The following is a 26,279-nucleotide window of genomic DNA, read 5'->3' as shown; positions in this document are numbered from 1 at the left end:
GTAGGCTAACCTTTCTGAGGGGAAAAAAAGTGCCAACAGGTTTAAGAATAAAAGTCTGGCTGTTGTAAAGGAAAATATGTTCTTAGCACAAATGGGTAATTATCTCCTAGAGCCTGGTCTTATCTATTCTCTGTTCTCAAAGGATCTGATGATACCATCTCGGTGGCATTTCCTCAGGAAAGTTGGTAGCTCAGATCCCCTACGCCACCCTGGCCCTGCCTGAGCCACTGGGAAGTGGGAGTGTGAGGCATGGGGGAAGGGAAGACCATATGGACATGTTTTCTGAGGGAGACAGGAAGCAAAACAGGATTCATTGCCCCCTTCACCTCCACTTTGCTCCGTTGAGTGCCCCACTGAGAGCACGCTGGGCATGACAGGGTGTCAGCAGAGGTCTGCACACATGTCCCCCTTGGCGCCTTTGCCTGGGCCATTGTGTTCATGTCTGCAGTGTGCTAATCTCCTGCATGTGATCGCTCTCCTTTCCGTGTCTGGCCTAAGTTACTTAACAACCAGCAGATTAACCTTAGGAAGATTTCCTCTGGTTTGAGGGGGAAGTCTGTTCTTTTCTTACTGAACGTGGGATTCAAACCTTATGTAAGGAACCAAAGGTGTTGACTACAGTCCTTGGATATGGGATTCATGGCAACGTCCTGTGTTACTGGGACTTCTTTATAGTGTAGGTCATTTGAAGGGGGTTTGGACTTCTATTCTCCTCCCAGCCAAGATTGGTGAGCTGCAAACTGTGTTAAGGAAATTACTTATGCCATCTTTTCTTGCCCCGGAATAGATAATTTGTGTGTACTTGTTTGTGTGTATATATGTATATATATATAGGCATATATGGGTGTGTGTGTTTATGTATGCATTTACAGATAAACAATCCATTAGTGGAAGAGAATTTCAGGAGATCATCCAGTCCCGTACCCCAAGACTGGAGAGCTTTGGTCTGTTAGGCTATTCCTGATGGCTAATTTGTGTAGCCTCTGCTCTCATGGTACTGCATCCTCAGGTGGTCTGTTTCTGCAGGTAACCTTCATTGATAAGGAGGACCCTGTAGTATGTAGCAGCATGCCCCCTGATTTCCAGCTGATAAATCTGAAAATCATCAGGAATTTGTGTTTTATCCTCAAGAGACATGCTAGTTTTAGTAGGAATGCCGCAGCCTTCACCATGTCTGCTCCTTCTTGGCAGGAAACCTTGACCCTGTCGTAATTGTTTGCTGGCTGCAGGTGCTCAGCCTTCTAGCTCATCAGCACTGGTTTTGTCTCTAAGCTGAGGATGTTCATTTTTATTTTCTTGCCCCTCTCCTCAACAAAGAAACGATGGAGTTTTCTGCCAGTCTGGCTCTCTGGCAGTGGCCGCTGCTGCTGTGCCTGAGGCTGGGGCTGGAGGTGCGGGGAGGGGACTGGCAGAGCCTGCTCCTGGTGGCAGTAGATCACCCTTAGAGGGGTTTTTAGCTGAATCCCCAAGTCACACCCACAGACATCTGCTCAGGTCTGGGCTGAGCTGCTGGTGCCCTTGTGATGGGGCGAAATGTGGGTCTAAGCTGTGACTCACAGTACTACGGTCTGCTCAGGATAGATGGGCTTAATTTGATGCCAAGGGACTCCGGAGGAGTTGTTGCACATACATGGGCTTCCCACCCTGCTGCTTCGACACCCTGCTTTCTGCTTATGTTCTCTGGTCCTTTCTCACCCTTGGCTTTTGCCCATTTTTTGCCTGTTTCATCTTGCACATAGCAGCTTCCCTGCTTTGCCTCCTTACCTCCAGACAAGGACAGGAGCTAACTTCTTGCAGTTTGGCTGAAGCTGAAAACAAAACAACCTTCTCTTAACACCCACTTGGTTTTGGTGGGTAAGGTGGTAAATCTCTATGAAGAAGGAACATTTGCACCACTCGTGCTTTCCTCTTTTGGGATCAATACTTCTTTTTTCAAGTATGGTAATTAGTGAAAGTGATCAAATCACCCATGAATACAAGTGATCCTGTACTTTAAGAGAAGTAACTTCTGGCAAGCTAGACCTTTTCATTTCCTCTGGCATCAAAAAAAGGTGACTTATTCTACCCATAAACACCACCAACCTTTCTGTTTCCCTGGCTTTAGCTGAAAGAATGTCCTGAATAGTCCTGCATTCATCTGGCTGCTGTGAGAGAGCCTGCTTTCGTGGAGGCATGTTTTGAAAAGGCTTAAGTTACAGTTATGTTGTCCTCAAAGAACCAGAATTTGTTTTCATAGCTGAGGACGGAATAAATGGATTTCTTTAAATGACAGTATTTTTAGTAATATTGTGGGGAGTAGAGTAGTAATAAAATTGTCTACAGCTGAGATAACATTTTATTTTATTTACTTATCTGTTTTTTTTCCCTGTTTGAGAGCTAGCACAAGGCATTGTCATCGCATGAGCACAGCAGAAAGGTCTGGTGCTAATTTCTGTTCTTCAAGAAAGGGACAAGAGCTGGAGAATCTCCACACTGCTGTAGAGCTCCTGATCTTTATTAGCAGCTGGTGATCTAATCTGCTTGTTCTTCCTGCTAATGTGGTTTTCTTCCTCTTCACTGTGTTCCAAGTCAGCTGAATGCACATCCATCCATCCATCCATCCATCCATCCATCCATCCATCCATCCATCCATCCATCCATCCATCCATCCATCCACCCATCCATCCATCCATCCACCCATCCACCCATCCATTCACCCATCCAGTCCATACTTTTGTAACAGCAGCTAAATACATGGGACCAGGAGTCTTCTGTTCCTTGGCACCCCCGCCTGGAAGGGGGAAAAGTAGATATTTTTCTTCTCCTGACAGTGTTCGTCACAGTTCCAGTCACACAGCACAATGGTAGTTAATGGTGGAGCCATGCTGAAACTGATGTCCTTGGCAGCAGTAAATTTTTCTTGTTGGAATTTTGGCATGGAAGTGGCTTTTAGCAACCCAGTACTCATGAACCTACTTCCTTAATTTATAAATACTAAATTAGAAGAATTAAATGTCTTCTGATTTTAGTATTTAAGCCAATGAAAGTGAAGTAAATCATGGTTATGGATGAACTGCTATGTAAACTTGCTGCTGTAAAATACTCTGCCAAGTAGAATACCATAACAAAGTAAATCCTGTAAGCCTAAAGCTTAATTATTGATTTGATTTAGGCATATATACAAATGCTAAGAAAATACTGTAACTTTGGGTTCTAGTATAAGTTGTAATTCAAGTTGTAAAACAGTTTCCATTATGAGCCTCAGTTTGGAAACCCTTTTTTTTTTATTATTTTGGATTTTTTTCTTTCCTGTTTTGGCTGACAGTTTGCATCTGGCTTGTTCTTTGTAGAGGTTGCCTTGAGTGTTTGTGCTCCATGATTTTGTTCTGGCCTTGGAAATCAGGAGTGTGATAGGAATTAGTTCCCTCCATCTGACTGAATTCTATCCTTTCTTTTATAGTGGGCTATAGCAAACATTCTAGACTAGAGGAGAAATTGGCATTAGGGAGAACTTGATAGCTCTTTAGATCTGGAAATATTTTGATATCGATAAAGCAGTCCTTTAGTGGAAGAGAGCCCTGAGAAACTGTCTCCATCAGAACTTCACAATATTTTCTTAGAACAAGGACTGTAAATAGTATCACAAACAAGATAGGTTAGAGCTGTGGCAATTCTAACAAAATCATGTGTATGGGGAGACATAGTGTGTTCGATAAACATTGTCAAAATTTGGTCATGGAATACCTCCTCTGAGCCCTGCAATAGGAGGAGCAAGCTTCAAGAAGTGATGTTTTTTGTGTTTGGTGTATTTTTGGGGATGTATGTGGGGGTTTTATTAATGGATTTTAATAGTTTTCTTGTCTTCATGGTTTCCTTTTGAGTGCCACAACTGTATTTTGATCACTTTAGAGAGCATTTCACTAATCTTAAACATCCTAAGGTTTTTCCTTCCAGGCTACCAAGTGGCTAGGAACTTGCAGTACTGGGTGCTGGACATAAGGCAGCCAGAGGAAAGTGCTGAATTTGCAGCAATGTTTGTTCAGGCCAGGCATTTTCCAGATGGGCATTTCTGCCCTAACTGGGACAGGATTAAACCCTTGGAGTCTTTGCTGTCTGGGATAGCTGGAGTGCACATGCTTTTTTGAGCGAGGACACCAGGCTGGGAGTGCTTTGGCTGAAGCTCTTTGCCTGTGTGGGTGGCTGGATGGTGCCTAACACAGCTGATTTGGGCATGATTTGAGGCCACTGAGTGGTACTGCAGTGTAAAGAAGAAATAAATTGACGCTGAGCCCCACTCTCACGCTAAGCCTGTGTAAATCCATTCAGTCCCAACAGCCTGTTCCAACTTTAATTACTGTTCAGTGTGAGCTTCCCCCACTGTATAGCCAGACCACATCGGTAGCTGGTGGAGAGGCTGCAGCCTTATCTTTTCCTTCCTTTGCAGAGTTAGCTCTCTGGTTCCCTTGTGCTCCTAATTGAAGAATTCATGTTGAGTTCCCATTGGACGCACATCAATTTGTGCCTCTCTGAGCTCTGGGGATGTCCCAAACTCCTCTAATCTGCCTGGAGTGCAATTCCGTAGGGAAGGGCTGCTTTGGCTTCCTGTGCTTCGTGCTGGGTCGGATCCTCAGGACGTGGCTGGTGGGGAAGTTGTGTGAGCTGCAGGCTTCCTGCTCACCCCATGTGAGGCATGTCTGCCTCACACTGTCCCTGTGTGGTTTCTTTAACTGTTTCCCGTTGGGAGCTGGTGACATCATTTATATTTTCAGTGATGCAGAAAAACTGCCTGGCAAATCCAGCCTTGTTCATTTGTTCCTATGGACATCTTGTACCTTGAAAAATAACCTGCAGAACATCTGCGTGCAGGGGTGTGTTTACTCATGCTATAGATATCCGCTATGAAGTTTCTCCCATCTGTGCTTCTGCCTAGATGGATTAATTTAATTTATAGCTTGCTGCAGCTGCAGAAGTGGGAGTCTGTCTGTTCTACCCGCAGACCCAGGGCAGGCTCTTGCTCAACCTCTGCTCCTTTTTCTAGCATTTTTCTGAGGTTTAGGATCCTCTTTGATCTTTGGCTTGCCTGGGAAGGAGTGAACTGTGTAAACCTGAAAGTAATTGGTTGTTCTACTCAATAAAAAAGGCTCTCTCTCTTTTTTTTTCCTGCAGTAGCTTAATTTTTGCCATGATTTTCCCTCTTGCTTTGCTATAACTGTTGTTGTTTGGGCATAGTAATATAAAACGGGTAATGTTGGGGGTATAAAATAGTTCTTTATAAATACTGCACATGTAAGTTCCACATCCTCCACAACTCCTTGCTGTAAGCTTGGTCTTCTTTTAAAATGCAGGAAACCTGATAGCTTAAGATAAATGGGATAAAGCAGATTGTTGGTATCAAACCCAGCACTGGAAAGAGACAGAGAAGGGGCTCAGGGAGGAATTGCACTTCACATTTGCATGTGATGTGAGGTCAGATATGGCATTTGTGCTGAGTGGTGCTTTGGTGACCTCTGTCATTCTGTTGAATGACTAATCAAATAGATAGTTAAATGCCTTCCAGTCCAAATTGTTGGTCCTCCTTTCTCAACAAAGAGAAGAATAACACAATTTTAGCCCACTGTGCTGTTCCCTACTGTGCTATAGTGTGGCCCTCACAGAGGCTTTTATGTGAAACTCGGCATAGGGAGAAGATAATTAGACTGTTGCTCTTTTTTCTTACTGTTCTGTTAAATTCATGATGCACTTTTCTCTAACCAATGCTCATTATAGGTAATCTTATAAACTGCCCTGCTAACGTACCTTAGTAATATTGTAATGATTCGGAGACACAAAAGCACCAGGCAGAGGGTGATCTTAGGGCCTGATTAATGATGTCTGCTGCTCCTAGGGGAGGGGGCTGACAAGTCCTTCCTGCTGGGTGCGTGGTGCAGTTTCTTTAAATAGCTGTAACTCTTGCAGCTGAGCGAGGAAGGAGGATGAGGCTGTGTGCCCACTGAAGTGTCACGGGAGGAGTGGGCTACACCTAAGTTCTTGGTGGTCCTGTGTCACAGCATTGAATGAATCATGACCTGGGGAGCTGAGGATCTCTTGCTTCAGTGCAGCTCCTCAGGGGTCCCAGCTTGCTCTGCAAAAATTGTCATTTGAGAGTAGGATGTAAACCTGCAGCAAATGCTAGGTGGGTTTTGGGCTACAGAAGAGGGTCCCTGTGGGTGGAGGGTGCTGCACAACCCCAGGCTGCTCCTTGTTTCTGGAAACTTCTTTCTTGGATTTGCAGAATTTTAAAATAATTTGGCATAGAGTGAGCCATCAGTTGCGAAGTGTGGGAGGAGTTGGCCTGCATTAAAGGCAGTCTTTTCTCACCACCCCTGAAATACAGAGCCTTCAGAGGATCTAGTGACTTTTAATTTTAGAAACAAGAACACCTTAGATCTGAAAGTACACCAGCAGCTCCAGCTCTGAGCCTGGCAAGGTGTAGAAGTGACAGTGCTGAAGCAGTGGAGTTTTGTCTTGAAGGACAAAATGTCTCTGCAGAGAGGGAATTCAGAAATTTATTTCGTTTTGCTTTGCTTTCAGGCTTATGGATAAGGATCTGAATTTCCTCAACATCAGCAAATCTTGGATTTACAGCCTCTTGAAGACATCCACATGATACTGTTAATATTTGTTAAACTGACCTTCCATTACTAAAAAAGCTACTTTTTTTGGAGACTGTCTTAACCTGCTCACTCCCTTTTGCTGTGCTAAAGGGAAGTGCAAGAATTAAGAATAATCCTTCCCATAGCCTTTTTCTTCCTTTCCATGTTTAATGTGGACAACATTAATACTCACAAGTGCAAAGTCAGAGTGCATATACTCTTTGAAAAACAATACCACCTTTTCAGGAATAGGAGAGTTTTTAATGTATGTTTTTTGTTTTGTTTTGTTTGTTGGTTTGTTTTTTTTTTAATATAGGGGATCAAGAGTGAGGAATTAAAAGTTGGCGAGATTTCATCTCAGGTGAACTAATGGTAATCAGTACTGCCTTTTTGAATAGGCACTCCTCTTCCTTTTCATGCTGTCTGCCAAACTGCAGCGTTGTTTGCAGCATGCCTTTTTATGAAGGCTGGGAAGCCACGCCTGCTGCTCATGGGTCCTTTGTTCCAGCCATGTTGAGGCACTTCTACAAAGTCAGAGGGATTGAGCCCACTTTCAGGGGTCACCTCAGCCCAGTTGCCTTCAAAACCAAGGTGTACCCAGCAGGGACACTGCCTTTGAGCTGTTGTACTGGGGGTATTGCTGGTGATGCCATCGTACATCAGGGGCAATAAGATGGGACCCATGTCCTACTCTCTTCCCCTCCACCCTCTCCCTTCTGCTTCTGTCCAGCAAGGAGAGGTATGCTGGAGCATCCTGTCCTGCCTGGCCCCCAGCATCTGCTCCAAAAGGACACAGACCTCTAACAGGACTTATGTTCTTTTCTGCTTGCCTTGGGATGTCCCACAAGGCATCAATCACCTGTATTTAGGCTACAGAAATTGAACTGCAGGATGCTGGCAGTCTGGTCTCAGCCTCATGCTGGAGGAAGAGGAAATCTGACTCAGCTTCCTTGGTTTTCCCTCAGCACCCATGATTTTGTCTCTGCTTCTGTGGTGTCATCTGCTCTCCTCCGGATCTGGCCTGGCATTGAATGTGCCTGATGCTTCTGATGGATGTGTCTGATGCTGTTTCCTGGTCTCAAATGGCCACTCAGTGCAGAGAAACTGCAAATACTCTTGTCAGGCCTTAGTCCTGGTAATATTCAGCTGTTCTTTAATATGCGATCTGTCTGTAGCAGCTTTCACTCAAGAACATCAAAGCACTTTTTAAACTAAACATTAATGAATTACATCTGACAACATAACTATGGAGTTAGTATTTTTATGGATTAAAAGAAAGCAACTGAAACAAAACTGAAATTTGAGTTGCATTTTCAAAATTGCACAGGAAATCTACAGCTGAAGTGGAAATGTGTCAACTCCTTCCAGGCCTCTCTTCTTGACATGCATTGTCCCATCTCCCACTGTCTTGTGGTGACAGACACCCCAGATTTGTATGTGTGTTCATGTGTCTCTTTCAATGTGCCTCAAATTGCTCAAGACATTAATCCCCTTCTGAATTTTGTTTTGAAGTTTCTGTTAGTTTTCACGGCAAAGCTGGAAAACTAGAAATGGTGGGGGGGTGGTACGGTGGGAGGATCAAGGTCTGGAGTTTATCCTGCGAGCTCACTCCACTGGATCCTGGCAATGTGCACATCTCCATGTTGTCTTCCAACCCCAGGACCATTGTTCATGGGAGGACCTTTCTGATGCTTCTGTGTTCTCTTGCAAGCCATGTTAGAGCTACCTGCTGGGTTTAACAGGAAAAAGAGATGGCTGGCATGTTTTTCTCCTTCAATGCAAAGGCAAGGTGCAAATGTGTGCTCTTTATCTGCTGGATGCTTCACATCTGAGGAAGTGAAAGGTGGTACAAGAAAACGATTTTTTAAGGTAGCAAATTTGGCAGGATAAGGCTTGAAAAGAGTAGAAAGAAACATTTGTAAACTGAGAAGTAGAGGAGTAGTTACAAGAGTAGAAATGCAGATGGTGTTTGGGTCAGACTGTCACGGTATGCACGTGACAAAAAATGGTAGCAGTGCTAAGATCTAAATGTGGACAAAAAATGGTAGCAGTGCTAAGATCTAAATGTGTATAGAAGTTTCTCCACAAGTAATTTTATATGTGCAGAGGTCCTCTGACAAAGGTGTTGGTTTCAGAAGTAATTTGGCGGAGAGCTTATGGTCGCTAGAGTTTTGTGAAAACATTTAATGGATATTTGTTACTTAAGTTTTGAAATTTTTGTTACCTGTACTTTTTCATCGGCCTTAACTATCTCAGTTTTGTCGACTGGAGAAGCAAGTTTTGGATATTGCAGCAGACAAACAACACAGAATTTTTTTTCCTTCTTTTCTTCCCATCTTTGAACATCAAGCCCTATTTTTTGCCCCACTGAATTTGAGGTACCTGTATTTTCATGAAGACCTTCCATCACAGCCAAAGTGGTGGGAAGGACAAGTAGAGTCCAGTCCTGGAAGTGTCTGTGTCTAGCTGTGGTGGAGAGAATCATCGTTAACTCTCATTAATGGCATCATTAAATGGATAAGCCTTCTTTAAATCTAGCTTTGAGGAACCAAATTATCTTAACCTTATATTGGCAATAAGTCAGCAACACTCTGGAGGCACTGGTGGGTTTTTTTCCCTGTTAGGAATGAAATTTGGCACTCTAAAGAGAGACTTACCTGTGCAAAAGGCACATATGCAGGTTGTGATGGTAGATGGGGTTGTTAAATGCTGGCCTTTCCTCATCCTTATAATCTCTTATGTGCACACTTGTTTCCTGGACTTGTCTGATGTAAGGGCCTGCTGTCGTGTGTTGACTTCCTAGCAGTGACTAGGCAGGGACCTTTTGTGAGGATTAATGGTGCTGGAAGCAGTCCTCTTTTTCTTCCTCCCTCCTTGCTTTTTCTTTGACTGTTCCTTCTAGCTTTATGGAGGAGGTACCACCTCCTTTGTCATGGTATATCCATGAGAAAGATTTTTGTCTGAGTTTGGTTGTTGAAGGAAGGAAGCTCCATTGGCTTGGAGAGTTTTGCCACCCTCCCCTCCCTCGGATGATTTTTAGATTGCTCCGAGTGAGTGTCACATGGGATCCAGTATCAGGTAATCTTGATTGAAGAAAGGAAGGCTTTGCTCATCATTCACGAGGTGATTCTAGCTGGGGGAAATGAAATCCTAACAATACTTTATTTATTGTGTTCTCTCTGGAGATTCTGTTTTCTGAGATGAAGGGAGTCATCATTGCTGGGAGTACTGAAGATCTGATGTGGAGGAAGAGATGAAAGATAGGGCTGTACTTGCACCTACATGCCATAAATTCAGTTCCCTTGCCATTGACCCATCCAGCAGTAAAAACACAGTCTCTTTTTGTTTACACTTGTTACCTCCTATCTCCCAGAGTTCTGCCAAAGCTGTAGCTGGTGTGGCTCCCCAGGGTAGCTGTGCTGAGCCAGACTTGCAGACCTCCATCTTGGTTCCTCCCTGGGGCTCCTCTGTCCTCTCTGCTATTTTTGACCCACTCTTTCTCTCAGATCTCTTCCATAGAGCAGCCTGGAGAAATGTAGCCCAAAGGCCTTCTTTTTAAGTGAATTTCCTTGAAGGAATGGGACTTCATTTAAGCATATAATGTATCTCTCTAGTTTGTTTGCTTGGAAGGTATTGGCACAGGCTTCTATGATTTCTATCCCAAGACAGCTAAAATTTGTCATTAGTAAGGTGTACTTTCTCCTAAGTGTGTGACACATTCACAGGAATCATAAAAGTAAAACAAATAAATTTATGCCTGCAATGAACATGAAAATGAAGACTCGAAAGCTGGAGTGATATACTTCAAATTCTCACTAGTCAGTTTTTCTGTTAATTTTCAGTTGCTTGTACTGTAGCTAAGGATGGTTCTTGAAGACTTTAATGCAGCAGTCAAGACTTTGCTTTTCTTGCTTGGCACCTCTTGTTGAATTTCACCCACTGATTCCAATGCTAGTTATAAATGCAAGTGGTAAACAGTATAATTAGGTAGATTAAACCTCCCTTAGCTACAGACTAATTCACATAGTGGAGAAGTATTGGGTTTCTTCTTTTTTTTTCCTTTTGCTCTGGAGTAGTGTCTCCTGAAATTCTCAAACTATTGAGCAGACTAAATGGAAGCTGAGCGTTATAATTTTTTAAGTGTGTATAGAAGATAGTTTGTAAGCTGCTGAAGTGATAGTAAAAATGAAAATAAAAAGCAGAGCAATCAAAATCCATTAAAGTAAAGCAAAGCACTTGCTTTTTTTTTCTTAAATGGAGTGCTGATGTTTGCCAGTAACTTGTATCTGCTTACTTTCTTTGTCCCAGTCATTAGGTTTCACACTGAGGAACCCTTGCTCTGTGCTTCTTGCAGATATTTGGATGTTACAGCTCCTCAGTTTTAATTCTTCAGATCTTGGATGATTCTATCTCTGATCTCTTAGCTTTGCCTCTTTCTTGGTTGCACTTAAGGTTTGTGGCAAAAGTCAGAGAAGGAAGTCCTTCTACCTTCCTGCTGGTGGAAGGTACAAGCTCCTTCCCTTCCTTCTGCCATATGGGCATCTTAAATGCTTCCAGCTTTGAATTCTCTTGTTTATTTGAACTCAAGCCCAGGATAACATCCAGTTAAGCTTTGGGGGTTTTCTTGATGTTTCAGAAGGAAATTCACTGGCAGCTTTGAGCTTTGTTTTGTTTATTTTCTTTCCAGGCATCTCAGTTTGGGATGTGTTGTAGCTAGATGATGAGAAAGTGTATAAGATCCCTGAGTTTTTACTTGCTTTTTTTCCCACTAAAACAGCCTCTCAGGCCCTGATCTAGGTAGAATAAGACCTTTGGGACAGACCTGTGTACGTGTGGGGACCTGACTGTCCTCCTTCAGATTGTAAGTACTCGGTGCCCCATACGTGCCCTTGGGAGGGTAAGAAAACCCCTGGCTTTCTCTTGGAAAGAGCTGGTTGTGGGAGCCTGCCACAAAGTCAGGCAGAGGTGAGTGATGATGGAAAATGTGTTTTGGCATGTACATGTATGACTCTTTGTGTGTTTTTCACCTTCAGTGATGGTGGAGCAGCATTCCAGCAGAGTTTAACAACTTTGCTAGAGATGGGTCTCCCAGGGCCGCGCTTTGCTGGCTGCATCCAGTTCTCCTTTCCTTTGTGCCCTGTAGTTCCTGAATGTCAGTAGTTTCCCTGTGTGGTGAAACAACCTCACCTGCTGGGCTGGTGGGTGGGGTGGGATTCTGACTTTTATTGGGGTCTTCTCACTCAGAGTAGGTGATGTGGGTGGGGAAATGGTCATTGATGCTCAGGTTTAGAGCATGGTACCATAGTCAGCCCTTGGCTTGTCTGTGTGTTTGATGGGGCTGCCCCACACTTGCATAGACATGCATCTGTCCATGTGTGTGCCCATAACTGACAGCACTTCTGGCTAAATTTTGTCTTGCACGTGCTTTGCCTGGTGATCCACGGTTCAGTGAAATTGCTTTAAGTGTTAACTATTGCTTGTGCTTGTGTTTTGCAAAACAAGTGCTTGGACTTGTTCTGAATTCTACTTTGACAGCAGTTGCAATAGCTGTGCAGTGTATAATTGAGCAATCTATTCCAGCATTCCATCTTCATGTTTTCAGTGCAGACATGATTATAATAAACTGTAATGCTTTTTCAGTAATTAGACAAGTGGCTGTAAATTTATAAGGTGAACTTTAAAAGCATTGGAAGTTTCGTAAATCCAGTTTTATTACAAATTTAAAAATAGTTACTTTGTTTTAGATGTCCTCATAGTGGTATAATTTGGGACAGGCACATTTGGGGTGTGTAGACCCCTCCCCAGCATCTTGGAAATCCAGTCCTTCTGGTGACACAACATTCAGACTGGTGGAAAGGACTTTGTTTTCTTTCCCTGATGGGAGAAGGGAGTAGAAGTAGTAGGGCAGCATCACAGCTGATTTAATTTTGTTTTCAGTGCATGACACTTAATTGGAAGATTGCTTAATTCTAGGAACTGCTGTTCTGCACCACCATACCACATAATGTAATTAGGTCATGGCTGCAGTGTTTGGTCGGAGTACCTGATTAACACAACTGTTTTCCAGATTCAAGTGGTGATTTGTTTAAATGATGGGTCGCTTTTCAGGCACGGTTGCTCAAACTTTGTAGGTAGGCTTCCATGTATCCTAGGAAAGTGACTGAGCAGAAACCTTGAAAAAGTGGAAGGCTTCTCCTCTTAAAAAAAAAAAAAAATTATTTCCAGTCCCCCCTCTTCAATCCTTTTTGTCAGGTTGGAAGTGGTGGAACAAATGGTAAAAGATTAAGTTTGGCTACAGCTTTGGCATTATGTATACCAGTGTTTTAAGGATTAAAATTTTTTAAGGTTTAAATTCTGGGTGGGATTAAGCAGTATTTGCACTTGTGACTTATAACCAAAAATGTACTGCAGGTTTCCAGGCAGTCTCTGAGCTGCAGTAGCTGAGATGACTGGTTATTTTGCAAAGAGCCGTGCGGCAGGAGGCAGTGTGCTGGCTCCAGCTGTGCTGCAGTCCAGATGTGTCTGGGTGCACCCTTCACAGTCAGCTGCATCTGCTCTTGGAGACACCAGTGTATCAGCAGAGACATGGGATCTTCCATGACTGCTTCTTTGGAAACCACCCAGCTGGGGATGGAAACTTTGGGTGTGTAGGGCGCTCCTGAGTCAGGGCTGAATGATTGCTGGAGAAATTTTTTTTGTTTGCAGGGGGCTGGGACTTTCCATCTGAACTGTTTATAGGTTCCCATTTCTGTATTAAGGGGAGATAAGGTGATGAGCCCAGAGGTGATCAGCCTGCTGTAGTCATCAGCAGGGCTGGTCCACTGTCTGCTTCCTTTATGTTGTGCCCAGGCGCTCAGCAAGACGTGTCCCCTGCTGCCTCTTCTGTTTATGTGAGCATGGCTGCCGAGATATTTGCAGGGCCAGAGGGACAACTTTGTTGCCCATGTGGGTGGAGTGTTCTTCCTTTCTCTTTGCCACCTGAGAAGTGGTGCAGTATTACCTTGAGTAATACTGCATGTGTTATGTGGGCTCGGTGGTCAGAGACAGGGATGACACACTCTCAGAGATCCGTGTGACAACAGCAAGTTTTGTTGTTTGAACCCAATTTATACAGGGGGTTTGAAACACCTCGGTTTAAGCTGCTGATTGGTCTGCTTGTGACATTGTCCAGCTCTTTGACCAGTGAGATGTCTGCAGCTTAGCATAGAATGTGATTGGGTGAAGTCTCTGTTTAGGTTTGAATCCAACCTATCCCTGCCTCATCTGAGGATTTGTTTTGAGAGTCTGATATGACCAAATTTATTTGGCAACTACAGGCTAGCTGCAACAGCGACAGTGCAGTATTACAGAGGTTTCATGGATAGTGATGCTGGTCTAAACTGCCTGGGTATAACTGGCTACAAAAGTATGAGTCATGTTCCTCAGCTGAATTTTGATCCTTGCTCCTCTTTTGCAGTCTGGGGCAAGAGTAAGTTGTCTTATTTGTTCCAGTTTACCAAATGATTTACAACCAAAAGCTTGGCCTTTCTGACTAGCAATTTTTATATTACATCTAATGGCAGCTGTGGTCCAGAGCAGTGACTTGTGGTTTGCAGGATGGCTGATGTTGGATCATGAGTTGAATAATAGTTTTGTGTGTGTTGTGCTGTCATGAGAAAAGAAAAGAGATTTTTATTTTTCCCAAAGTGCAACTGTTACTAGAAATACTAAAAAAGACTTCAGTGTATATCCTACCTACAGCTACAGAAGATGTGTGTGCTGGGGACTAAAACCATAGAATTGTTTAAGTTGAGAAAGACATTTATTATTAAGTCCAGCCATTAACCAAGCACTGCCAAGTCCACCACTAAATTAGGTCTCCAAGTGCTGCATCTGCATTTCTTTTGAATACCTCCACAGATGGTGACTCCGCCACTTCCTTGGGTGTCCTGTACCAATGCCTAACCACTCTTTCTGTGAAGAAGTTGTCCCTGCTATCCAGTCTAAACCTCCCTTGGTGCAATTTGAATCCATTTCCTTTGGTTCTATCACTTGTTTGCTTAGGAGAAGGGACTGACCCCCACCTTGCCACAGCCTCTTTTCAGGTGATTGTAGAGAGCAATAAGGTCTCCCCTGCACCTTTTTTTCCCAGGCCAAACACCCTCAGCTCCTCCAGCTGGTCCTTATGGGGACCTGTGCTCCAGACCCTTCACCAGCTCTGCTGCCCTTCTCTAGACACACTCCAGCACCTCAATGTCCTTCTTATAGTGTGGGACCCAGAACAGAACACAGGATTTGAGGTGTGAACCACTCTATTGCTGATATGGGCGAGAGTGCTGTTGGCTTTCTTGGCACATTCCTGTGCTTCCTGCCCCTTCTTCCAAAGGTCATAAGCTCTCCTTTTTGCTCTAAGTTCCACCCAAAGTGCTTTATTTAGCCAGGCTGGCCTTTATTCCTGCCAGCTTGTTTTGCATCACATGGGGATGGGCTGCTCCTGTGCTTTTAGGATTTCCATCTTCTAGAATGTCCAACCTTTCTGGACCCCTTTGCCTGCCAGGGCTGCCCTTGCAATGGACTTTGTCACCCAGTTTCTCAGACAGGCCGAAGTAGCGGTTCTGCTGCTCTCCCCCGTACTTGTTCAAGAACTGAAAACTTGTTACCAATTCGTGATTGCTTTTATCAAGAGTCCTCAAAGCATCACTTCACCCCTCAGTGCTTCTCTATTCACAAAGAGCAGTCCTACCAGGGCAGCTTCCCTAGCTGTCCACTTTTGATCAGCTGCACCAGGAAGTTACAACCTTCCACACTCTCCAAGACCCACCCGGACTATTTCTTCTCTGCTGCGTTGTATTTCCAGCAGACGTCTGGTAAATTAAAGTTCCCCATGAGAATAAGGGCCAGTGATAACAAGATGACTTCCAGCTGCTTGTAGAATATTTCATCTGCCTCTTCATCCTGGTTGGGTGGTCTATAACAGACTCCTACCAGGATATCTGCCTAGGCCTTCCCTCTGATTCTTATCCCATAAACACTCCACCCTGTCATCACCATCATTAAACTCTAGGCAGTCAAAACACTCCCTAACACACAGGGCTACCCCACCACCTCTCCTTCCTTGCCTGTCTCTTCTGAACAGTTTATAGCCACCCATTGCAGCTCTCCAGTTGTATGAGTTATCACACCATGTTTCTGTGATGGGAACTATATAATAGTTTTCCTGCTGTGTGACAACTTCCAGTCCCTGCTGTTTATTGCCCGTGCTGTGTACGTTGATGTAGATGTGCTTCAGTTGATCAGTTAATTCTGCCACTTTTTCATGGGGAAAAGCTCTGATTGTTACTGATTTTTTTGAGGATACTTCTGTGCTTTCCAAAACACCAGTAACCCATTCCATCTTTGCTGTCCTATGAACCTCCATCTGCAGCCTTCACCAAGACAGCAGACTGAAGGACTTTGGTAGCACACTGTCTCAGACATTGGTATGGTTCTCCCAGGCTTATCTAGTGACTCTGGTTTTATCCCTTTCCACTTTGAAACCTAGTTTGAGGCTCTTTAAATGAGCCCTGTTAACTGCTGTCCAGAGATCCTGTTCTCCCTTTGAGAAAGGTGTACCCTGTCTGTTGCCAGCTGGCCTGCAGTCATGTAGACTAACCAATGACCAAAACCCCCAAAATCTGCTGGGGACACCAGGCTCAAAGCCAGGTATTGATCTGCTGACTCTTCCTGTAGAAAGAAACCTAAAAAAGCCTTTTGCACCAAAATAGCTTTTGCCTAATCTGTGTTTTATTTGTACCCTGAGTTCGCAGCAAGGCAGGTAAGGACCAACTGCAGTGGCAGCAGTACTGCAGCCTTGCTTTGCAGTTTCTCCCACGGAATTTCTTTCCCTTTTTGTTTGCCACAGCTTGGTCTGTGAAAGCCTGGAGTGTATTATTTAAGAGTGGTGAACATGTTTTGACTAGTTTTTGTGAGGCACTTGGTGTGTTCTTGAGTACTTGGTAAAAAATCATTATTAGAGAACACACAGCCTCCATTTCCTTAATGCCGTTCTTTTCCATGGATTAACCTGTGAGCTGAATGTGTTGCATAATGGCTTTTCTGTCATCTGGCCCTTTCACGTAATAAACATGTTTGCCACAGACTTTGGGAATGCAACTTACATGCTACCCAGGTAGCAACAGAGAGGAAATGGCATTTATTTTGGTCCTTTAGCTAAATAAATAAATAAATAAATAAATGTCTCTCTAATTGCTGAGACTGGGGAGTTGTTGTTACTGACTCTGGTATGGAAAGGGTTGTTAGTACAGGCTTGAATTTCTGAGTCAAACTCCTGCTGACAAAGCAGAAATAGTTTGAGGTCTGAAAATACTGCCTGAGTATTTGAAAATAGTTCTGTGGACACAAAGCTGTTTACAGATCACTCGCTGGCCACCAGCCAGTTTCTCAAGGACAAGGTTGTTGGATTTTTCTTTCCCCCCCTTTAGAATCACAGATGTACTTGGCAGGTTATCAGAAGATAAAAATGGTGGAAATAGTCTCCTGGTGCGAGTCCTCATTTAATTAAAACATAAAACTTTAGGCCAAATGTTGCTTGCAAGGAACCTGGTAAAATATTTCTGAATTTGTTCTTATGTATGGGGTTACAGTATAAGGCATGGTCCCCATTCTTTTCAAGAATGCTTCTTACTTTAGTCCTCCTGCAGTATACCTTGTGCTCTACAAGGTGTATTTTGGTTTCAGCAGTTTTTACTTGGCAAATTCTGGCTTCCTAGTCCAGGATGGCAAGGAGATGTAATTAAAACTGGCACTGATGGTGTTTGTAATGGCTGAAGGAAAGAGAATCGAATAATAGAATATCCTGAATTGGAAGGGACCCACAACTCTTGATGGAGTGTCTCCCCTCAGTAGGAGAAGCAAAAAGCTCAAAACCATGCAATTCCAGCCCTTTTAGTTGTGGAGGATAGCACTGGAGAAGTATTAACAGTTAGACTGAAACTTACTTTTTTTATATATATATATATATGTATATATATACACACACACACACACATATATATATACACAGACACATATATATATATATGTAAATAAATAAATGTTAATTTAAGAGTTTAACTTTCCTTCTTTAATGCTAATGCTGCAAATTTTTTTAAGGCTGCCAATGTGAAATCTCTCATTTCAACCATGTTGAAATAAAATTCGTTACATAACCTTGCTCTGCTCAGCTGTATTGTTCTGCTGGGAAGGTGTACATGGAAATAGTTCCCTTCCCCTTGCCCCTCGTTAATATTAAGCTAGCAGCTCCTCCCCATGTCCTGTGTTGTTAGCATCTTGTGATGCAGCTAGACAAAAGGTGGGGCTCTTGATGGGGACAGCTGCACAGGGCAGTGTGTGTTGGGATCCTCTGTGCAGCAGCAACCCCAAAAACATAGTAAAAAGTGAAATAAAAAGCAGCAAAGGCAATAGTTCCCCCTTTCTCCTTCCCACTGTGTCTTTTGCATTTACAGTGAGGTTTTGTGCCTTCCAAAACACTTGCCCCATCCATTTAGCATTCTTGAAATAAAAGAAGAAGTTGATTTCCATTTATTACCCCTCCTTGCTGCTCTCCAGGGGGCTGCTGGACATTTCAGGATTGTGCCTCAGGCAGCATAGCTGGACACTTGCTGTCTGTGACTGCTGGATGCTGCCCAGGGAGGGACACTGACCTCTTGCTGCCTGGCAGTGGCTGTCACCCATTTCTTGCAGCAGGTCTCTTTTTTACAGTAGATAGAATGCAACAAGGGTGGTAGGGTGTGTGAAGGCTTGTTTTTCCTTCTGTCATGGTGGATGACCTCTGACAATGCCTCACCAGAATGCAGGCTGCTTACCACAGCAGTGGTGCTTGGAAGGGCAGGGACTAACTAGGGTTTGATTATTATTTTTTCTTTCCCCAAAGAAAAGTACATATTTTGTGGCACTTTTCTGTACTCAGTGCTTAAATATTTAAAATTGTTGAGGGTATCTCGCCCTCTCTTTCTGAAGGGATGTGCCCAGCAAAGAGGTGGTTTCTCTGCAAGTTGGTGGCGAGTGTGCACAAAGTGAAATGAGTGCAGACTTGCCTGGGTATGCAGAGGGTCTTGGTCAAAAGGTGTCACTTGCTCCTTTCAGTTGGAAAGCTCTGCTCATCCAGGGTGATGATTAGATGTCAATATGAATTCATTTAAAAAGCAGTCAAACAAAGAGAAGCCAGCCCCAGGCTTTCTTCACCCAGGCTTATTTTGATGTCACTCTGCAGAAGGGATGGAGAAACTGCCCTTTTTCTGCCATCTCTCGGCTGCAGAAGCACCTGTATTGTTTTAAAGCTTCTGTCCACTCATGTGGGGACCTTGGTAGGTCAGTTTGGGCCCTGCTTGGCCTGAGGTAGGAACCTTGTGTGGTGCTGGACGTCTCTGAAGTGACGCTGGGTGGTTCTGATGCCGTGTGGCAGGCACAGGGCTTGCTCTGCTCGCTTGCGGTGGTTCCCTTCAGCCTGAGTAACACAGTCCCTGTTGCAGGGACTTGCTATGGCCATGCCACCAAACTGGGCCTGCTGCTCCTTCAGGCAGTGGTCAAGACTCCGTGGAAAGCGTTTTGTGGTGAAAGTGCCTGTCAAGGTGTAAGATGAGAAATCAGTAGCAGTCTGCATGAACAGACCATGTAATTTTGTATCTACAAGTACATGTTTTATAATCTTGATATAAATTATTTTCTTGATGTTCTTCATCTGGCTCATTTTTAATTATAGTTGCCAGAAAGAAATTGTTCTACCTAAAAGAGACCATTGCAGACCATCCAGAGAGACAAATTGGTGTTAGGAAGGGTGTGTTTTGTGACTGGTAAAGCCATTAAGGTAGGGTGAAGAACTTGTTTGAATGGGGGCCAGCTGATTTTAGCTGATGTTTCCAAAGGAAGCCAAATGTGCTCTAAGCCAACTGTGTCCATGTGGGAGGTATGCCTCTATTCTGATTTAATTATTTTCTTTTGTTTTAGTTTTTTTTTTTTTTTTTAATGTGTGTTTTTCAGTAGTGTGCTAACTAAATCTAGGAAGGTTTAAAACCAAGAAAGAAATGCAAGGGTTAATAAAGTCCTTCTCTTTTTGGACAGCTGAGGGTGCAGACTCTATTCTAAGAGAAAATGAGTGATGGTGGTTTCAGTAAAGGTCGCTAAATCTGGATGCGGCATGGTGGTGACTGGGATGGGATGGGATGATGACTTTGAGGATGGATTTTGAAGAGGGTATCTTCAGGCTGGGGTCTCAAGCCAGTTAGCTCAAGTGTCCCTTTAGAAGAAGCATATCTAGTGTGTGGTGCAGGAAGCTGTGGTGGTCACCTACAGAGCAGCAGAGCTTGATGCAGCGCCCAGCTGATGGCTGGGGTGTCTGGCAGAGGGGCAGCACTCAGCACAGCATATCTTTCAAAAAGTGTTTGAAGTTTTTGTGGTCTCGACTGAAAACGCATGGCAGCCTTGCTGCCACTGTTGCCAGCAGGTCCCTGTTGGTCAGCCTTTCCTGCTTGGCATTTGAGGGATGAAAAACAGGGAAATCTGTAGCCTTCACTTGGTAGGGGAATGTTCTGTCCCATTTGAGTCAGGAAATGTGCAGTCTTGAAGGGATCCCATTTGGCTGAATGGACTGCAGTTGACATGACTGGATTAACAAAGGACCGTCCATAGTCTTCGACTACACAGCTGCACTCCTCTTACCCTCCCCCTTCCCCTGTAACATCCCCTTCTCTTGCTATCTTTTTTAATCTATTGCCAGGTGAAGTGTTTCAGTGGCTGTGAACTGAAACCAGCATGAAGTCAGGCCTCAGGCAAATCTTTCAAAGCTCTTTGGGGAATTGGTGTTGTTTTCCAGGTGAATTGTCAAGAGAACTGGCTGCCTTTGCAGTTCTCTTTCTGTCTTCTCCCATCAGACCAAAGCATCTCCTGCTGGTGGGTGTGCTGAGGGAGGTGGGCTGCTGGGCAGTGTGCTGGGGGCCAGCAGAGATGCCTTCTGACTGAGCTCTGCAGTTGACCTGTTGTTATCCTGGGAAAGTTAGATTGTGGCTTTCTGCCATGCTTTCCCCACCATCCTTTCTCCCCCCTCCCCTTTCTTTTCTTCCTATTTAGGCAATGAGCTGTTTGGGAGAAGGAAATGCCTCTGATAATGTATATCCAGCATCTTTCACAGTGGGAAAGCTACCACAAAACTAGGAATCAAAGTGAAAACTCAGTGAATAGAACTCTCTTTTTTTTCTTCCTAGTGGGAAGCATCTTTTCACTCCGTCCCCAGAAGAATAAAACCGATAATAACTGTGTATCTTTCTGTGCATTATTTCACAGAATGCAGTACTATGCATGAGTAAATTGTCATTATTATTTCTTCAATAGGCAGCTAGTGAGTCTGTGGATATCAAAAGCAGGATAGAGAGTATGTTGTTTTCTGTTTTGCTTTCCAGGCATTTGATGTCAAGATTTAGCAGAAGGAAAACACAAGAGCTCTGTCCTGTCTTTGACTTAAACAGTGACAGTCTTTAGCAGCTCTCGTTGGTTTGGGTTTAGAAGTCATCTAACAGGATGTATTTCTGCAGTGATTTTCCAGGTTTTTGTACTCAAGTTTTTTGCTCATTTTTATTCTAGAAGTACTTTTCATGCCAGATAAACATGATCCTTTTTGTTTACAAATTCATCTCCATTGCTGGAGCATATGATTACTAGAATGCTATATCAGTAGAAACAGCATAATTTTGGCTACAAATGCAGTTAGGTAGACTTTTTGCTTAAGAACACTTTATTATTTATTTCTTTTTAAAGTTTTTTGTTTGTCTCAGGGAGGTTGTTTTCACTTTGTGCCATTCTGTCTTTCTGTGTGTCAAAAATATGTTCTGTTTCCTCCACAAGCACTACTCCCAATGCATTTCACAGGGTAGACCTGATCTTTTCAGGAGGTGGAAAGAAATGCCATGTAGAGTCCAAGTTTTCACAATGCAAAGTTGATCAGTTTACTGCTTTCTATGTTGCTGAGTGACAGAAAGAACTGATGGTAAACATGCCTTGGAATAATAAGTTATCATTTATTGCACTGGGGCGTGCGACCCAATACCAGAGTATTGCTTCATGGCCTGTTGCCTCAGGCTGGTAGGAGTTAAGAGTCAACTGAATGAGAAGTGAAATGGAAAGTTACGTTTGCCATAGGGGCATTGTACAGCACTCACTACTAAGAGGTGGTACTGTGGAATTTTCACTTGATGGCATGTCTAAATCTGCTGCTTCTGTGTGCAGTGTGGCAACTGAAATTGGATTAGTAGTTTGTTTGTTTATTTCAAATCAATTCCTCTTCTTTCTACAACTGTCAGCATAGAATATTGAGAGCTGGGAGAAGTTTACCAAAGACTTAATTGTGTACAGTGCACAGGATAATCCCAACTTGCAAGTAATGAGTCACAAATGGTGCATTCCTTCCTTAATGTGTGGTGTTGCCCCATATGCTGCTTCCATGCCATTTAGCTGGGGAGCAAGCTTCCAGGAACAGTCTCCCAGAGGCATGTGAATACACAGGTCTGAAACTGTGTTAGTAGGAGAGTACATTACTGTGGCATTGATATCTTGGGTAATTGGGGGGGGGGGGGGGGGGGGGGGAAAGGAAAAGAGGTGAGTTAGCTGATGGAACTTTTTTTGCACTTAATTTGCATAGTTCTTTGATAACATTAAGGCACAAGAGAAAAAGAGCACCATGAGAAACAGCACATAACACCACTTGCCTTTGAACCTTTCTAAACTAAAAATTTTACAGTAATAACGTGTGCAAAGGAAGAAAGAGGCAAGAAGTAGGTGTATTAACTGGCTTGGAGGGTGTGGGAAGACTTGAAATTTATAATGTTCTGCAGATCTTGGCAGTCTACTACGGATTCCCCTTGCCCCTCTGCTTTTCAACATGCATAAAGCCCACTGAGATGAGAAATAAACACCATATTGCTCTCAGACATGACTAGGAATGTGCTTAAGTAGTGGATTCAGTTTAAGATCCAGTTAAATGCTGCAGTATTGCAGTGTTGATGAGAACTACAGCTCTATGTATATGAACTTGCAGTCATCTGTATGAGAAGAAAGAAGACAAGATTTGAGGTTGGCAGTCTCAATTCCATTGACTTGCTCATCCCAACAGGCCATTTAAAAATGCAGTAGTACAAGTAGCACTCTTAAAAATATTCTTAGGCTGCTTCCTTGGGAGGATAAAGCAAGTGCTTTAATATGAATAGAACCATGAAATGAAGGAGAGAAAAGTGGGGAGAATGTGTAAGAAACAAGAAGTAGTTCTGAAATTTTGGTGAATAACATCTTAATGTGGTCTAAATGAAGGGAATGTGTTGGCAGGCTCATTTCCATGGGGACCAGCTGACAGTGCTGATGTTTTCTTGTGGTTCCCATGCTGAAACCCTGTAAGAGGCAAACTCTCACTCCCAGGATGATGTAGCCTTTTCTACCTGTTGCTGCCACTATTTGAAGAAACCTCTGCAGCTTCCTCAGGCTCTGGAGACAGTCACCTTAGCTTACAAAGATCCTTCTAGGTTGCTGTTGTCTTCATTGCACATTTCATATCCACACAACATTCTGGCTGTGGGACAGTGTCTTGTGATCCTCAGCCTCTGATATTTGGCGCCTAGCAATATTTTAAGAAACTGCTGTTTCAGTTAGCATGGGTTGCATTTTGCAATATTGCAGAGCTTTTCAGATATCTAGATGGTAATTGCCAACAATTTGCCTGGAGAAACAAAGCTGCAAGAAGCTCTGCCTTGCTATGGGGACAGGGACGCCTGCATGCCCTGAGGGGCCGTGTGTCCACACTGCACTGAAGCAGAGGCCTCATTCTGCATGAAAAATCTTATCCCAGTGGAGAGGTGTTGCTGAGATGGGGTGTCTGGATGGAGCCTTGATGGTTACTGTGTTTGTAAAGTGCCCTGTGAGCAGAATTTTAATAAATTTTAATCTCAGGAGATTGAGTTCAGAGGGTTTCTCCTATCTATGATTTCTGCAGTTTTTTTCTTCACATTCAACCACATTGCAATTTTATTATTACTCTCTTTAACACTGACAAAATTTTCCAAAGCAAAAGCTGGCCGTGAAAATCTGACGATTGGTTTCCAAAATGGGAATGCTTAGCCATTTCATGTTGCAAACAAAATTATACCAGCATGCTAATAGTTTGACAGGTCTGTTCTTGAGCAGAGCTGTTAAGCAAATAAACAAACAAACAAATGCTCTGCTCATGCTTATATGCTGTGCTTGTGGTGTTTGTTTTTTCCCGCCCTCTGAAAATATTTTTAATGAAAAGAATGTGGCTTCAAATGTCGTTTTTACCTCTCCCATATAAATTAATGTCATGCAGGCCATCCCTCCTCCTCCCCATATGTTGTAGATTTTTAGAGTATAAGTGCTCCATACGTTATGAAAAGGGTATTTGGAGTAATTTTAAACAATATTCTGAAGTGACCAGGGTTTAAATTTGGTCTGGGATACTGAGCAGACCACACTTCCCACACTCTGCAGTTCCCTTGCTTTCAGTCCCTTAGGAGGGTTATGTAGAAGCTTTTCCTCTCCCAGAAGAAGCAAAGTGAAACATGAGCAGTGGCTGTGTTCTGCTGTAGCTGGCCCCCGTTTTCATAGGGACACTCGTGGAGGCACCAGCAGGATCCCGTAAAGCTGCAGGGGAAGTATGGTAGGGCTGGTGCACATTAGTCATCCTGAGTGGGCCAGTCTCACAGGGAGGAACATTGACTTCAGAAAAGCTGTGAAGTTGAGCACTGGGAAATTTTAGATGTCTCTCTGGAAATAGCAAGCCCACCAGTAGTTAGTAGATTTAAAAAGACAAATAAAGTAAAAATTCCGTGAAAATGGCATCCTGTCCTGCTACTTTGCTCTTCTGCATGCCACATTTTTTGCTTGAGTATATTCTGCCACCATTTTAGCACCTCCACTTTGCTGCAGAGTGAATGGGGAACTGTATTTCACTGCTTTTTAAAAAAAGTTTCTCTGTTCAGACCTCCGTAGTGTTGTGAGGGTTTTTTCTTCAGAGATGTCTTTGTTTCTCTGTTATCTTTAGCATATTCTTTTTGTACCTAAAACTGTACTTCCCATGTCCTTGGTCTTTCAAATTCCTTCAACAAAGCTGTGGAAAATGGGGGCAGAGATGAGAGCAGGCATTTTTCCACCTCAGTGTAAGCCATTTTCCCCTCCTTCCTTGTGGGATGATAAGTCTTGAAGGAGAAGACCACAGACTTTTGTCATTAGGCAGAAGTCCAGGGTGGGAAATTGGAGTTGGAAGTCTCTTGGGCTTGCTGAAAGACTTTGTTCAAGGAGTAGTAAGGTCAAGGTGAGGTCAGTGTTGGCTACTGCACACATTACGACCCTTAACTTTGTTTCAAAATCAAAACCAGCTTGAGACCAAGCTGTAAAAAGAAATGCCTGTGGTAAAGCCAGTTTACAGAGCAAGCAAAAGCCTGAGCTCAGTAATGTATTTATAGAAAGCACGTTAGTAAGGGGGAGAGTGAAGCACAAGAAGAGTTGTGGAAGAAAGCTGAGGCAGTGAATTCTGCAGCATTTTGTCCTTTTGAATGCACCGGCAATGCCTGGCCATTGCCTCCATGGAGGGCATCATAAGGTGTGAAAGGGTCAGGATTTCTCTAAATAGACCAGTGGTTTGGGGTGCTTCAGTTCTGGGGTGCCAATCTCAAAAGACCCTGTAAAGAGGTTAGTCTAGGCAAAAAATACACTTCATGTCCATCATATAGGTTTCTGCCTAGGAAACTCAGAAATTGCTGAGGAGAGAAATAAAGGAACTGTGACTTCAGTTAAATGTTCAGTTGTGTTCTTATCATTATTTGTGATAAAAGTGAAGACATTTAATGGGCATACCTGTTGCTAGTGAGCTTGACTGATGCAGATAAGAACCTTTGGAGGTGGTGCCTGGGAAAGTGGTTGGGAGATTGGGCTGTTTGGCTGGTTTAAGATAGTCTCCTGGGTGTAACACTGCTGAGTGTTAAGTGGAGAGCTGGAAAATACCAATATTGGGACCATTTCTAAGTGCCTGTTTAGAAAAAAAAGTACACAACAGCTAATTGATGTCTCTACCTCATGTAAACATACACTGGAGAGAAAAAGGCTCTTGTTAGAAGTCAGCTGAGGCGAGTTACAGTCCACCAGAGCTGGAGGGGCCTGCCATGCTGCTTGCCTCCCAGCCCTGTGATCTGCATCCTCCTGGCTCCAGCTCTGTTTTCTCTGCAGAACAAACCAGTTTAATTTCCTGGATTGCAATCCCCTGCCCCACCCCACAGTTTGCTTTTTCTGTGTTAACTTTCTGCCATTTTAGTGATCTCAATCAGCTTATCATATGATACAATGAGTGCCAGAAGGAGCTCAGTGCTCCTGGGAGAAATATGTGACAGGAGGCTGGAAGGAGGCAGAGGAAGGAAGGGTAGGAGCTCCCTGCTGCAGGAGCTGGGATCTATTAAGTCAGCTCCAGCTGTACTGAGAAACTGTACCCTTACTGTGGTGTAGCTGAAGGGAGATGATGTTCTGTTCTTGTCTAGCCACTGTGAGACAAGCAGAGAGAGCTCTTGCAGGTCTGATGCATCCCTTGCAGAAACCCTACTTCTTTTATTTGGAAAGACCAAATCAGTGAGAAAGCCCTAATAATGG

At 43.5% G+C, this 26,279-nt stretch overlaps 1 protein-coding gene across 1 annotated transcript in view; it reads left to right on the top strand.

Annotated features, from left to right (window-relative positions):
- The window catches only part of MAP4K4 (mitogen-activated protein kinase kinase kinase kinase 4), a 162,052-nt gene that overhangs the window by 51,749 nt on the left and 84,024 nt on the right, over positions 1-26,279 (top strand). The gene's annotated exons all lie outside the window — the stretch shown is intronic.

This window comes from Passer montanus, unplaced genomic scaffold (genome assembly GCF_014805655.1).
Source record: "Passer montanus isolate IOZ18808 unplaced genomic scaffold, ASM1480565v1 scaffold3, whole genome shotgun sequence".
Taxonomy (NCBI): domain Eukaryota; kingdom Metazoa; phylum Chordata; class Aves; order Passeriformes; family Passeridae; genus Passer; species Passer montanus.
The sequence above is the reverse complement of the archived record's forward strand: the minus strand, read 5'-3'. Positions and strand labels throughout refer to the sequence as shown.